This window comes from Prionailurus viverrinus, chromosome X, assembly GCF_022837055.1.
Source record: "Prionailurus viverrinus isolate Anna chromosome X, UM_Priviv_1.0, whole genome shotgun sequence".
Taxonomy (NCBI): domain Eukaryota; kingdom Metazoa; phylum Chordata; class Mammalia; order Carnivora; family Felidae; genus Prionailurus; species Prionailurus viverrinus.
In genome coordinates this window covers 111,980,574-111,994,746 of record NC_062579.1, presented here as the reverse complement: position 1 = coordinate 111,994,746, position 14,173 = coordinate 111,980,574, and the positions used below count along the sequence as shown (strand labels likewise).

Sequence of the window (14,173 nt, the reverse complement as noted above, 5' to 3'; positions counted from 1 at the left end):
ACATACAACATCCAGTGCTCATCCCAACAAGTGCCCTCCTCAGTGCCCATCACCCACTTTCCCCTCTCCCGCAGCCACCTCCCCCCACCCCACCACCCTCAGTTTGTTCTCCGTATTTAAGAGTCTCTTGTGCTTTGCTTCCCTCCCTCTCTGTTTGTAAGTATTTTTTGCCCCTTCCCTTCCTCCATGGTCTTCTGTTCAGTTTCTCAAGTTCTACATATGAATGAAACCATGGTATCTGTCTTTCTCTGCCTGACTTATTTCACTCAGCATAATACCTTCCGGTTCCATCCACGTTGCTGCAAATGGCCAGATTTCATTCTTTCTCATTGCTACCACTCCAGCTTTGTAGCTTATGACAACATATATGGAATTCAGTGCCCTATTCGTTAAGAACTAATGCTCACAAGAGGAGTAATCATTGTTAAATTAAATATTTAGCCTGTAATTGAAGATAAACCATATTACGCGAGTTGTGTACATAATTTCATAATTTGCTCCATCGCCACAGTCTCTTTAAATTCAGTCTTTGGGGTGCCTGGGTGGCGCAGTCGGTTAAGCGTCCGACTTCAGCCAGGTCACGATCTCGCGGTCTGGGAGTTCGAGCCCCGCGTCAGGCTCTGGGCTGATGGCTCGGAGCCTGGAGCCTGTTTCCGATTCTGTGTCTCTCTCTCTCTCTCTCTGCCCCTCTCCCGTTCATGCTCTGTCTCTCTCTGTCCCAAATAAATAAATAAACGTTGAAAAAAAAATTTAAATTCAGTCTTTAAATTCTTGTAATCCTCCACAATTCTTCAAGAAGAGAGCTACCACCAGAGGTAAGTACAGAGTCAGGGCTAGGTGTGCATCAGATTCCTCACTGTGTCCCATTGCCTGCATGGCGAGCCGTGCCAAACCATCTTCCTGTGAATTGTCTTCCTTCCCTTTGAAGCCCCGCAGCCCCACCCCTGTTGGCTTAGCTCAGAATGGCGTAGAAGCCTCAGTTGCCTGTCATTGAACCTCTCACGTTTACACGAAGCTCCTGTGAGTATGAAATTCAATTTTTTCTCCTGTTAATCCGTGTTATGTCAATTAACTTATTAGACCAGCCAAAGAGCCTAGAAGGGAAGAAGGGAAAACTTCTCCCCCTTACTTACATAATCTTTTCTATGTGATCAACAGTAATCTGTGTATAATTTAACCTCTGGACGCGTTTGGCATATTCTTCAATCTTATCTCTGTCCTCAGGAAAATGATGTCAGGCCTGGTATGAATGTTGGAATGAAAATATTATTAGCACTTTTTAAAAATAATTTCCCTGTCTCTAGTGGGATTTTCTCTAAGTATGAATGTGGACCAAAGCCTCCCCAGTATGCGTTTTGAAACTCCATAATACTGACATTCAAAAATTATCCCAAGAAGATAATGCCCCCACTCCCTAAGAAAAACATCCACAAAAATGCTCATTACAACCGTGTTTATAAATGCTTAAAAAGGGGGACCAACACAAGTGTCCAGTTACAGAATCCAAAAGATAACGTTACACCTGTGCTGTGGAATACACTGTAGCCATTACAATGAAAATTATGACTATTACATAGTTACCTGAAAAGAAATAAAGATATTAGGTAAGGTGTCAAAAGCCGAGTGCAAGTACGTATCTGTGTTATGATTCCAAGTATGTCAAAGCCAGAAGTGTGTACACACGGGAACTGGGATCAGGAATTTTTATTTTAAAAATGTTTTTGCTGTTACTGTTATGAGAGTGTTTTATCTTTCAATGTATTTTGAAGGTTCCATACAGCCAGCCACATTTCCCCTAACCAAGTGCTGGTGATACTAGACCGTAATTAATGCACTGTTTTATCCAGTTTAGCCTCTGGTGTTCGACTCAGGCAGCAGGCATGGGTTGCTAGGTTTTATGGCTCAGTAATGACAGAACAGTTTCTTAAAGTCCAAGTGACCTCCAGAGAGCTAAGAGATATGTTGAGATTCTCTGCTATTAAAGAATAAATAATGCAGCCTGTTCTTTCAGCAGGGGGACGGATTTGGGTAACTCAAACATGTAAAAGAATGATCTAACGCTCTGTGAGATCATGACCTGAGCCGAAGTCAGATGCTCAGCCGACTGAGCCACCCAGGTGCCCTGCGACTTAATGTTTTTGACTTTCTATCCTCTGTCACTGGCTTATTCTAAATCTAGCTCATAGACAAGTAGTATCAACTGTTCCCACACTACAGCTCCATACCCAGGGAGAGAGAACTTTATGAATCCGTTTATCGGCATGCTTTTAAAAAATTACCTAGAAAATAGCATGCCACTGTATGTGCTAGGCAGAATAATGGCCTTAGAAAGATGTCCACGTCCTAATGCAAGAAACCCGTACCTATGTTGTTATCTCACATGACACGAGGGACTTGGCAGATGTGATTAAGCTAAGCATCCTGGTGTGGGAACACTGTCCTGGATGATTGGGGTAAGACGAATATACAAAAACGTCCTTATAAAAGGAAGGCAAGAAGGTCTCAGAAGGAGATGTAAGAATACAAACATAGGTCAGAGGAGAGTTTTGAAGATGCTATGCGGCCAGCTTTGAAGAAGGAAAAAGGGGCCATGAGAAAAGGAATGTAGATGAGTTCTAGAAGGTGAATAAAGCAAGGAAATGAATTCTTCCCTGGAGTTTCCAGAACGAATGCAACAAGTTGACTTTAGCCCAGTGAGACCCATTTCAGACTTTCTGACTTCCGGAACTGTAAGGGAATACACTTGTGTGTCTTAAGCCACTAAGTTTGTGATAATTTGTTACAGCAGCAATAGTAATGTAAACCAATGTGTTTCCTGATGTGTTCCTGAAAAGCTCATGCAAATCTAAGGTTTAAAAATTTTTTTTTAATTCTAATATAGTTGACATAAAATATTACATTAGTTTCAGGTATAGAACGTAGCGATTCAACTTCTTTCTATGTTATGCTGTGCTCACCACAAATGTGCTCACCACCATCTGTGGCCATACAATGCTATTATGATGCCGTTGGCTACATTCCCTACTGTACCTCCTACCCCCTTATTTATTCCATAACCGGAAGCTGCACCCTCCTCTTGCCTTACCCCATTTTGCCCATCCTTCCACACCCCCTTCCCTCTGGCAACCATCAGCTTGTTCTCTGTGTTTTTAGATCTGCAAATCTAAGTTTTGAAGCTCATAGAATACCTACATTTTTAAACATGGTGAGGGAATTCACTATTTCAAGGAAGGTCAAGGAATGAATCCAATTTTGAAGCAAAGAATTCCTTTCCCATTGTAAAAACCCATCCACTACTAATATGATTTGTACACTTACATTGTTCTTTGCCACATCCTTCTAACACAGAAAGTGTTAGAAAACACCCCCGGATAAAGCAACAAATGTTGCCTTGTCACAACAGAAAAGCATGAGATTCTGGACTTTTAAGCCTAGAATGTGGGTCAAATATTTCATAACTTCAGCGGTCACTGGAATGTTGGTAGTGGTGGCTGTTGTGTGTGTGTTTCTTGTGTTTCCCCTTCGTAAGGAAATCTTATCCCCTGTGTACAGCAAGACTTGCCTAGATTTACCTCTAGATCTTGAAGCTTGCCTCTGGCAGTGAAATTCCTAAGAATCAGGCAAATCACAGAATGAGATGGGGCTCACATATGAATCAGTGCCATTTAAGAACTCACTCACCGCACACGGGAGCAGAAGTGCTGATTAGGAAGCCTGGCAGTTGGAATCTCAAACTCCTTTTTTCAGTGTAGCCTGGGGACATTTTCAACGGTGACCTCGCCCATTATTCTCTAAGGAAACAAAATAATTTTTCCGAAGCTCCAGGCTGCTACCCTACAGTATAGCAAAGGTCAGAGTTTACTCCCACTCCAACTGATCCTCGTGACAATGATCATTGTCACCTTGAAAGAAAATGCAGTGAGAAGACTCAAGGACTTTTTGTGATTCCATTGTACTCAAAAAGGACCCAGCATGTGGAGTCAAAACAAGTAAGGAACTCTGGGCTGTTTGAGGAGTGTATGCTGGGTGCCAGGCCAGGGATCTAGAGTAGGGACAAGGATTGTCGGGCACTGACCTCATGTTGATCTGAGTGTATACAGGTTGTTTGGCAATTTGGGAGCATGACTTAGAGGTACACATTGAGGTGACAGTAGAAACAGATTCTAACTATGGTTATAGTCTTACATTCTTTCTTATTTTTAAGTTGTCATTTTCTTAGTTTAATCTTTATATAAAGTTTATTGCGTTACAATCTGTATAGAATAAAATGTACCCATTTCAAAGGTGCAGTTTAACAAGTTTTGGCAAATATATGGCCATGTAACCATCATCGTAATCAAGGTATAAAATATTTCCATGACCCCAGAAAGTTTTACCCAGCCCCTTTGAAATCAATTATTCCTTCCCAACAGTGTTTGAGACCTACAATCTTCTTTTTGTCACTGTAGATTAGATTTAACTTCCAAAATGTCATATAAATGAAATCAGACAGTATGGGTTACTTGTATCTGATTTCTTTTGTTCACCTTTGAGATTTATCCATGTTGCGTGTGAATTGATAGTTCATTTCCTTTTATTGCTGAGTACTATTCCACTGCATGGATGGACCAAAGTTTATTTATTCTTTGGCCAGTTGAAGGACACTGGGGATCTTTCCAGATTTTGCCTATTGTGAATAATGCTACTATGAACATTCATGCACAGGTTTTTGTGTAAATGTGTTTTAATTTCTCTTGGGTACATGCTTATGAGTGGAATTATTGAGTCATATGGTAAGTGTATGTTTAACTTTGTAAGAAACTGCCAAATTGTTTTCCAAAGTATACGTACCATTTTACGGTTTCACCAGAAGTTACAAGAATTCCAATTTATTCCATATTTTCACCAATACTTGGTATTATCGTTCTTGTTAATTTTAGCCATTCTAGTATAAATGTACTGATGTCTTTATGGTTTTAATTGGCATTCCTTTTTGAATATTGTTTCGTGTTCTCTTTGGCCATCTACAGATCTTGTTTGTGAAGATTGTGCAAATTTTTGTGTGGCTTTTATTTATTTATTTACTTATTTATTTTAGTGTTTACTTGTTTCTGAGAGAGAGCACGCGAGCAGGGGAGGGGCAGAGAGAGGGGGGACAGAGGATCTGAAGCAGGCTCTGTGCTGACAGCAGAGAGCCCGATGCAGGGCTTGAACTCACAAACCGTGAGATCATGACCTGAGCAAACTCGGATTCTCGACCGACTGAGCTACCCGGGTGCCCCAATTTTTGTGTGGTTTTTAATTGAGTTATTTACCTTTTCATTGTTCAGTTATAGATGTAGTTTTATATATTCTGGATAACAATCTTTATTAGATATATGTATTGTAAATACTTTTTCCCAGTCTTTTCACTTTTCTTAATGATGAGGAAAGGCTGATCTACTTAGGTATTTGTCAGTTACAGACATGTCTAAGTGAAGGGATCAGTGTTGCTTTTCAACGTGCATATATGACAAAATACTCAAAAAGTTTAAGATTTTTATATTTTAGAGAATTACTTCTAATTGGGTGACATTTTCAGGAACTCATGAAAATAGTCAGGAACACAAAGGTAATATTCATATTTTCAGCTTGACATAATGAACAACATCTTCCTTGTTAAAATCCTCCTTGCAAGAGTATAGAAACAAAGATCTATACCTCAAGTACCCTCCTGATGCAATTATTATACTGTTTGTTGAGATTTTTCAATTAAAAAGTTATGTTGATTTCATATTTTAAGTATGAAAGTTTTTGTGTTAGGGGAATCAGAATTCTGTGCATTAACATAATTCAAAAATATAGATTATCAAAGAGCTATTTCAGTTACTTCACATTTGAAATATTAGATTATGTTAATAATGGGTTTTTTAACACATGGTTTCTGAGTACCTATATAAAAAAGAAGTATTGCACAGTTAGATGCATTTCCACCAGTAAATCCATGCAGACCTTGGAAACAATTAACTCCTAACAGCACCAACTACAGGACCTATGGAATTCATGGAAAGGACCAGTCAATGAGACAAAATAATAAAAAGTAGCCTAGTTAAGACACATCAGGTTAAAAGTTTATTCAAAAAGGTAAACATTTACAAAATCAGATACACATCTATACAATCACTTTGCCTACAAGTGTCAGACTGCCCTCAGACTTTTCCTCTGTAGTACTAAGTTTAAGGAAACAACAGTTTGTTATCTTACATTTTAAGGCACTTAGCAAACTATAACAGATATGGAGTTTGCTACCCTTGAGAGTACATCTTGATCTGGCTTGTAGGGTTAAGTGAAAAATGCAAGGTTGGCCTTTTGGGGGCAAGCTAACATTGAGAAGTTTCTTGCCACGTTATGTAAGAGAGAGCCAAGGGGCAGGGGAAGGATGATTGAGCATCATGCACTAATCTGGGCCTGTAGAAGTTTGGGTGCTAAATTTTCCAACACTTCTTAAATATGCACCCAACATGAAAGCACCCAAATACATAAAGCAGCTAATAACAAACATAAAGGAAAAGATAGTGATACAGTAATGGTAAGGGACCTTAAAATCTCACTTCCATCAATGGCTGGATCATCCAAACAGAAAAGCAACAAGGAAACAGTGACTACAAATGACTTATTGGACCAGATGGCTCTAACAGGTATATTCAGAATGTTCCATCCAAAAACAGCAGACTATACATTCTTCTCAAGTGCACATGAAACATTCTCCACAATAGGTCACATATTAGGCCACAAAAGAACTCTCAACAAATTCAAAAAGATTGAAGTCATACTGTGCATTTTTTAAAACTGCAACACTATGAAACTAGAAATCAACCATAAGAGGGGCACCTGGGTGGCTCAGTTGGTTAAGAGTCTGACTTCAGCTCAGGTCATGATCTCACAGTTCGTGAGTGAGGCCCCCATCGGGCTCTGTGCTGACATGGTGGAGCCTGCTTGGGATTCTTTCTCTCTCACTCTCTCTCTGCCCCTACCCCACACACTAGCTCTCTAAATAAATAAGTAAATGTAAAAAAATATATATTTAAAAAAAGAAGGGATCAACCATAAGAAAACATCTGGAAAGAACACAAATACGTGAAGGCAAAACAACATGCTACTAAACAATGAGTGGACCAACCAAGAAATCAAAGAAGAAATCAAAAAATCCATGGAGACAAACGAAAGTGAAAACAGAATGGTACAAAACCTTTGGGATGCAGCAAAAGAGGTTCTAAGAGGGAAGTTTACAGCAATACAGGTCTACCTCAAGAAGCAAGAAAAATCTCAAATAAACAACCTATCCTTACACCTAAAGGAGCTAGAAAAAAAAAAATGAACAAAACCCAAAACCTGTAGGAGGAAGGAAATAATAAAGATTAGAGCAGAAATAAAATAGAAAATAAAAAAAGCAATTGAACAAATCAATGAAACCAGGAGTTGGTTCTTTGAAAAGATCAGCAAAATTGATAAACTTTTAACAAGACTCAGAGAGAGAGAGAGAGAGAAAGATTCAAATAAAGAAAATCAGAAATGAAGGATGAAGGGCACCTGGGTGACTCAGCTAAGCATCAGACTTCAGCTCATGCCATGATCTGACTGTTTGGGGGTTTGAACCCCACACCAGAGCATGCTATGGATGCTCTGTCTCCCTCTATCTCTGCCCCTTCCCCCTCTCAAATATAAATAAACATTGAAAAAAAAAAAAAGAAATGAAGGAGGAGAAACACACACACACACACACACACACACAAGAAAGAACACACAGAGGAAACACAATAACAACAAAAGTAAAGTAAAATAAATAAGCAAAAGGAGACCAAATCTGTTTGACATGACAACAAAAATAAATGGTTTAAAATTCCGTTTCAGACACTGTTGTTGACCTGCCTAACATCATTTTCTTTGTTTCTTGCAAACACAATTCGTCTGCCATACGGAGCTAGAAAATGCATGGAGCTCTCTCTGATGGAACTCCTGGACAATGAGACATAAGTAGAAATGCAATGACTTTTTAAGAAATCAATTATGTGCTCTACACAAGAGATAGACCTAAAACAAAATGACACTAATAGGTTGAACATAGAATTCAAAAACAAAACCAAAGTGTATATAAGTCATATCCCACTAAGGTTATACTATTAGAGAAAATATTAGGACATATTCAGTATCTTGTCCTGTGTTATTTTCTTATTGTGGCCTTCAATAAGGTCTTGTGGATGAGAGAGAGAAATGTAGGCTGGGGGTGCCTGGCTGGCTCAGTTGGTGGAGCACGTGACTCTTGATCTTGGGCATCATGAGTCCGAGCTCCATGTTAGGTATAGAGATTACTTAAATTTTAGAAAAACTCTAAGAAAAAGAAATTTAACCTGAAAGTGACCTATTTGAAAGCAGAGTGACAGGAAGATATGGCCTCCCGAAGACAGTTTTAAGAGAATAGGCTGGACGTTTGTAGGAGTTCAGCATTGCAGTGCAAGTAAAGTTCAGTCTGAAGCACGTCTACTGGGATCCGAACAAAAAGAGGGAGAAAGACAGTAATAGGTAATGACTTCTCTGTTCCCAATACCTGGCTCCTAGTTCGACTAAACTACCGAGGGCTAGAGCAATAATCCAGACAAGCTTTGACGGAGGAAAGGAGAGAAAAGACGTGTGAAACCACACGTAGTGCAGGGCATCACCTATGATTTATTTTTTACCTGAATTTGCCCACGTTTTTTACCTGAATCTAATTGGCCACAAAGATTTACCTTCCAGTTTAGAATACAGGAACAATTTCTATGCTACCAAGAGGAAACAAGCGCATAAATTCCAAATGTGGGAGATTATCCAAAGTAAATGGTCTGATTTCTTGAAAAGTCAATGTCATAAAAAAGTCAATATTGTGGACTGAGACAAAAGGTACATAACAACCAAATGCAATGAGTAAAGCTTGATTGGATTCTGCTTTGGAAGAATACATAAAAACTAGGGTCCAGTAGTGAAATTTCCTAAAGGAATTCTATGTTAGAAGAGATGCAGAAGTTATTGATTTTCTTAGGGTGATAATGGTGTTGTGCTATCTTGGAAAATGTTTTTAATTTTAGAAGAGGCATGCTGAAATTTTAGGGACGAAGAGTCATGACTCTTGGGACTTAATTCCAAACGGTTCAAAGAAAAAAGCACACATATACACAAATATCCACTCACGCGTGTGCGTATCTAGATAAATCCAACGTGGCAAAAATGTTGCTAACTATTGTAAATGTATGGCAAGTTATGGGACTCATTACTCCAGTAGCCGCTGCCTGGTTAAAAATGTGGGCTTTGTTGGGGCGCCTGGGTGGCGCAGTCGGTTAAGCGTCCGACTTCAGCCAGGTCACGATCTCGCGGTCCGTGAGTTCGAGCCCCGCGTCAGGCTCTGGGCTGATGGCTCAGAGCCTGGAGCTGCTTCCAATTCTGTGTCTCCCTTTCTCTCTGCCCCTCCCCCATTCACGCTCTGTCTCTCTCTGTCCCAAAAATAAATAAACGTTGAAAAAAAAAATTTTTTTTAAAAAAATGTGGGCTTTGTTGTGAAAGCCACTGGTTGTTTTATAATATTCAGCATCACGACATTCCGGAATTATAAATCAAAATTCAGTGTTATTTTGAAGGGAAGAGAAAGCAACTAAGTTGCATAACACTCTGTTGAAGGGTAAGGGAGACAACACTGGATAAGGAAAGGACAGGACTAGAGAGTTAAAACCAGGGGCTAGAATGTCACAAACATGGCCTTCCATCACACATGCCCCCGTGGCTTAGAAAAGTGAACCAAGTTTACGTTTTTATTTTTGTTTCGTTGTGGTTTTGTGTTTGTTGACATTCATCTGCTTTCCTTGTCCATTTTTGTTTTTTTTTTTAACCTTTTTTATTTATTTTTGAGACAGTGAGAGACAGACCATGAACGGGGGAGGGGCAGAGAGGGAGGGAGACACAGAATCGGAAAGAGGCTCCAGGCTCTGAGCCATCAGCCCAGAGCCTGACGCGGGGCTCGAACTCACGGACCGCGAGATGGTGAACCTGAGCTGAAGTCGGACGCTTAACCGACTGAGCCACCCAGGCGCCCCTCCTTGTCCATTTTTAACTGCAGGAAACACACACCTGAATATCTCACAGCCGTTGTACTTATATCCTAGAGGATATGGGCCTGTTCCCAAACTGGCAACTGTTAGCACAGCTCTCCCTGGTCTGCTAGACAGTGCACAAAGTTACTAAAGCCTGTTTCTTGTTTATTGCACAGAAGGGCCATCCATCACCCAAAGCACATCCAAACATACAATTGGAACTTGAAGAAAGAGATGTTTGGCTAACTGTATCTTATACCTATAATATCCATGCAAGTGAAATGCCCCGTTTCCTGGATGGATATGCATTTATTTTACTACTCCTAAAGTGATTGATATATGGATGACTTTTAAGGAGTAAATTTTAGTGCCTGTCTATAAAATATATCTTCTGAAAATACAAATTTATTATCACAGGCCCTGATCTCTGTTCTGTTACAGCTAAAAGTAGAATCTGCTATTCTCCGATTTTGATCTCCATCAAGTTTCGGTTCCCAGTGTGAAAGTTTCTGTACAATCAGTCTTCTTTTTTCTTAAGTTCTTTCAAATTAAAAGTCACTCATGTGTGTGTGTGTGTGTGTGTGTGTGTGTGTGTGTGTGTGAGTAGGGGGGAGAGAGAAAACGAAAGAGCAAGAGAAGAGTGCACAGATAATTTTTATGTTTGATTGTCATTCTTTGAGACACAGTTTATCAAAAGCGTTGGGAGATCCAGGTTAGTTTGTCTATTCAGTCATTCATTTATTCATCCATTTGTTCATTTGTTCACCCTTTTGTTTATTTATTAGACATTTGATGCATTCATTAAATATTTTTTGAGTATCCATCCTGTGGCAGGCCCACACTGGGAACATAGAAATGGATAAGATGAGCTTCTCCACTGTAAGAAATTCCTAATCGAGTAGAGAAGACAGCAAAGTCCAGAGATTTCCATGGGCTGCTCAGGTATAAGAGAGAAATAGTTCCCAATTCATCCTTGGAGGCCAGGGGGGTGGGTTCTCTATGTGCCATTTTCTGGATCTCACTTCCCTTCTTTGTATCTCAGTTCCTGTGGATCTACAGTAGGGGAAATGTTTTAAATGTGGGGGACTGTGGTGAAAATTTAGAGATAATCAGTGAAAGTAATCTAGAAATTTTGAAAGGCCCGGGCATGTGGAGAACTTTTTACTGTCATCGTGGTTGTGTCCTTGTGAATGGAAAGGTTGGGGGACAGTTCCATCCATTATCAACCACTCTCCTCACTTGACTTGAAACCAAAGAATTAGGGTCAAAAGTAGAATATTTGGATGAATGAGGTACAAAACTTGTGCTTGCTACAGGATAGTTTGAATTCAGGTACTCTCTTGGACATTCCAAATGATGGCTTTCCATAATAACAGGTTATTTAGATGGGGGGGCCTCTTCTGAGAAGAGAGCCATCACCACAGATAATTTTGTTTTACGTCAGAAAGACCTCTCTGGGGGCACCTGGGTGGCTCAATCAGTTAAGCATTGGACTTCAGCCCATGTCACGATCTCACGGGGTTCATGAGTTTGAGCCCCCCCATCTGCTCTGTGCTGACAGCTCCGAGCCTGGAGCCCACTTCGGGTTCTGGGTCTCCTACGCTCTCTGCCCCTCTCCCCACTCATGCTCTGTCTCTGTCTCTCTCTCTCTCAAAAGTAAAGATCAAACAAAAATTAAAAACAAATACATAAATAAATATTTTTTAAAAATAAAGATAAAGAAAGGCCTCCCCTTGGAGCCTGGCAAAGATTTATTTACTGAACATTCTCTCTACCTTCTTCTTAGCTCAATACTGCATAGAAGCCTCAAATGCCAGACTGTCAGTGGGTCTCATATCTTTGGAGCATATGAAAATTCATTAAATATGTTTTTTCTTGTTAATCTCTCTTTTATTACAGGGGACGTCTAGCCAAGAACTTCGAAGGAAATTTATCTGTTTACCCTACAGTTCTGTGAGCCAGCCGGGAGATACCGAAACACCGTACTCACTGTGCAGCCTGCAGACAAGATTCTAGAAAACTGACAGAAGCCAGCAGAAGGTAAGAATTCTTACCAAAGTCAGCTCTCCTGGATTTCTTTCTATGCCCAGGAGAGAGGAAGGTAAAAGTTTTTGTCCCTTCGTTTTCTACATTTAGATGAGCAGGAGAAAGGATTTGTGGAATTAGTTCTTTGGGTATAGCAACTTTCCTAAAGATTCGTTACTGAGTACTGCTGTTTTCTATTGATCCTCTTACTCCCACAGATGGTTTAATATAGATATAGATATAGATATAGATATAGATATAGATATAGATATAGATATAGATATAGATATAGATATTAGCCTGTCTTTTGTGTTTGTCCTAAGAAGGAAAACCATGAGGTTTTCCTTTTGTCTTGTTCAATGTTCTGAGAGCTTGGCATTGTGAGCAGTAAGAATATTCTCTGTAGCCTCTACCGTCTGAAAGGTGCATATATGTGAGAGCATCTGGTGGCCGGTCAAATAGACTAGAATTTTGAGACACGATGTCACAAGCCAGTGTTCTTTTTGTCTGGCTGTGCCAGCTCTCAGGGGAGTTTGTCATAAGGGGACCCAGTGCATGAAGGGACTTCGTCATCTCAATCTCTGTTGTCTTGTTAGTACTGGAAAGGTCCCATTCTAGGAGTGGCTGCCCCATGTCACAGATTGGCGGGTCCATGATTGGAAGTGTCTCGTGTTCCCGTGAGAAATGGGAGACATCATTTTCACTACACAATTCTTACCCCCTGTGACAATGAAGGCCTTTGCTTTCTGAGACTAACTGTGGGAGTAAACTTTCTGGATCTTGTGATGGCTGCATTTTTTGCACTCTTTGTGCGATGCCTCTTGTGTCCTTCGTTAAGCCATAAAAAGGCTTATTGACTTGAGCGGCTATTGAGATTAATGGATCCTACTCATCGCTGGCCGGATGACGGCTCCTTTGAATTGGAAAAACTAAATACATTTCTTAAAGTTTACTTATATTTAATTTTTAAAGAGAGATTGAGGATAAGGGGGAGGAAGAGAGGTAAAGAGAGAGAATCCCAAGCAGGCTCTGCCCTGTGAGCACAGAGCCCACCGCGGGGCTTGAACTCATGACTGTGACCTGAGCCGAAATCGAGTCTGGATGCTTAACCATCTGAGCCACCAGATGCCCCAAAACTTCTGTATTTAAAGAAAAAGAAAGTAACTGATCACTATTTTAGTTTATCTTTATAATAATTTATAATGATGCAAGATGCCGTAATAGGAATAAAATTATTCTTTAACTGTCAAAAAAAAAGAAAAAGAAAAAGAATGTTAGACCACTGTCATCCTAAACGATTGTCTTATTGACAGTTAAACAATTAACAATTGTTTTATTGACAATTAAAAGGTGGATACAAAAAACAAAATAAATGAAAGAACAGGAATTAAACATAGAACAAAAGTAAAGTCTATGTCCAGCATAAATTCCCTTTCTTAAAATCTGGCCCCTACTCTTCAGCAAATTCCCTTAACTCCTCAAATTCCTCCACCTTCCCCAGAAAATCCCTGAAACACCCAGCTGCCTAGTTTAACTTGCCTTTAACGACAAGATTTACAGAGAGCACTCCCCTCTAATCTCCAGGCCTGGGGTATACAGATTACTTGTGTAAATGCTAAAAGCCAGGAAGTAAATTTAGCAGAAGCACCTGGGATGAACGGTAAGTCTCATTTTGCTGGGCTCTGTGGTCAGACTTTGCCAGCTTCAGGTCTTCCTGGGCGGCGTCCTTGGCAGATCCTAGACCTCCAGCTAAAGAATTCATGTGCCTGGACGGCAGAACGTAGAAATCTTTCCATTTCCATCTTAGGGTCTTTCTCCCTGATATAGAAAGGCAAATTCAAAGTAGTGTGCTTGAATGCGCAAATTGATCTCTAAGCATAAGAATGAAAAAGGCTACCTAATTCTTTACAGAAGGGTGGCAGGAATGCACACGAAAAAGACTTAAAATCAACGATTCTTTTGTTTTGTTTTAATTCCAGTACAGCTAACATAGTTATATTAAATTCAACAATTCTTAATTTACAACTTGACTCTAGAAAAACAAAAGCGTAACTCTGAAAGCAACACAAAAC

At 39.9% G+C, this 14,173-nt stretch overlaps 1 long non-coding RNA gene across 3 annotated transcripts in view; it reads left to right on the top strand.

Moving 5' to 3' along the window:
- LOC125157648 (uncharacterized) overlaps nt 1–14,173 on the top strand; it is a 423,940-nt gene that overhangs the window by 397,346 nt on the left and 12,421 nt on the right. For 2 of the 3 annotated variants that reach the window (XR_007149029.1, XR_007149030.1), the window contains exon 3: nt 11,976–12,116. This is a non-coding gene — a long non-coding RNA (uncharacterized LOC125157648). Of the gene's footprint in view, nt 1–10,909; nt 11,019–11,975; nt 12,117–14,173 lie in introns of those variants that run through there. The other variant, XR_007149031.1, reaches the window with a different exon arrangement.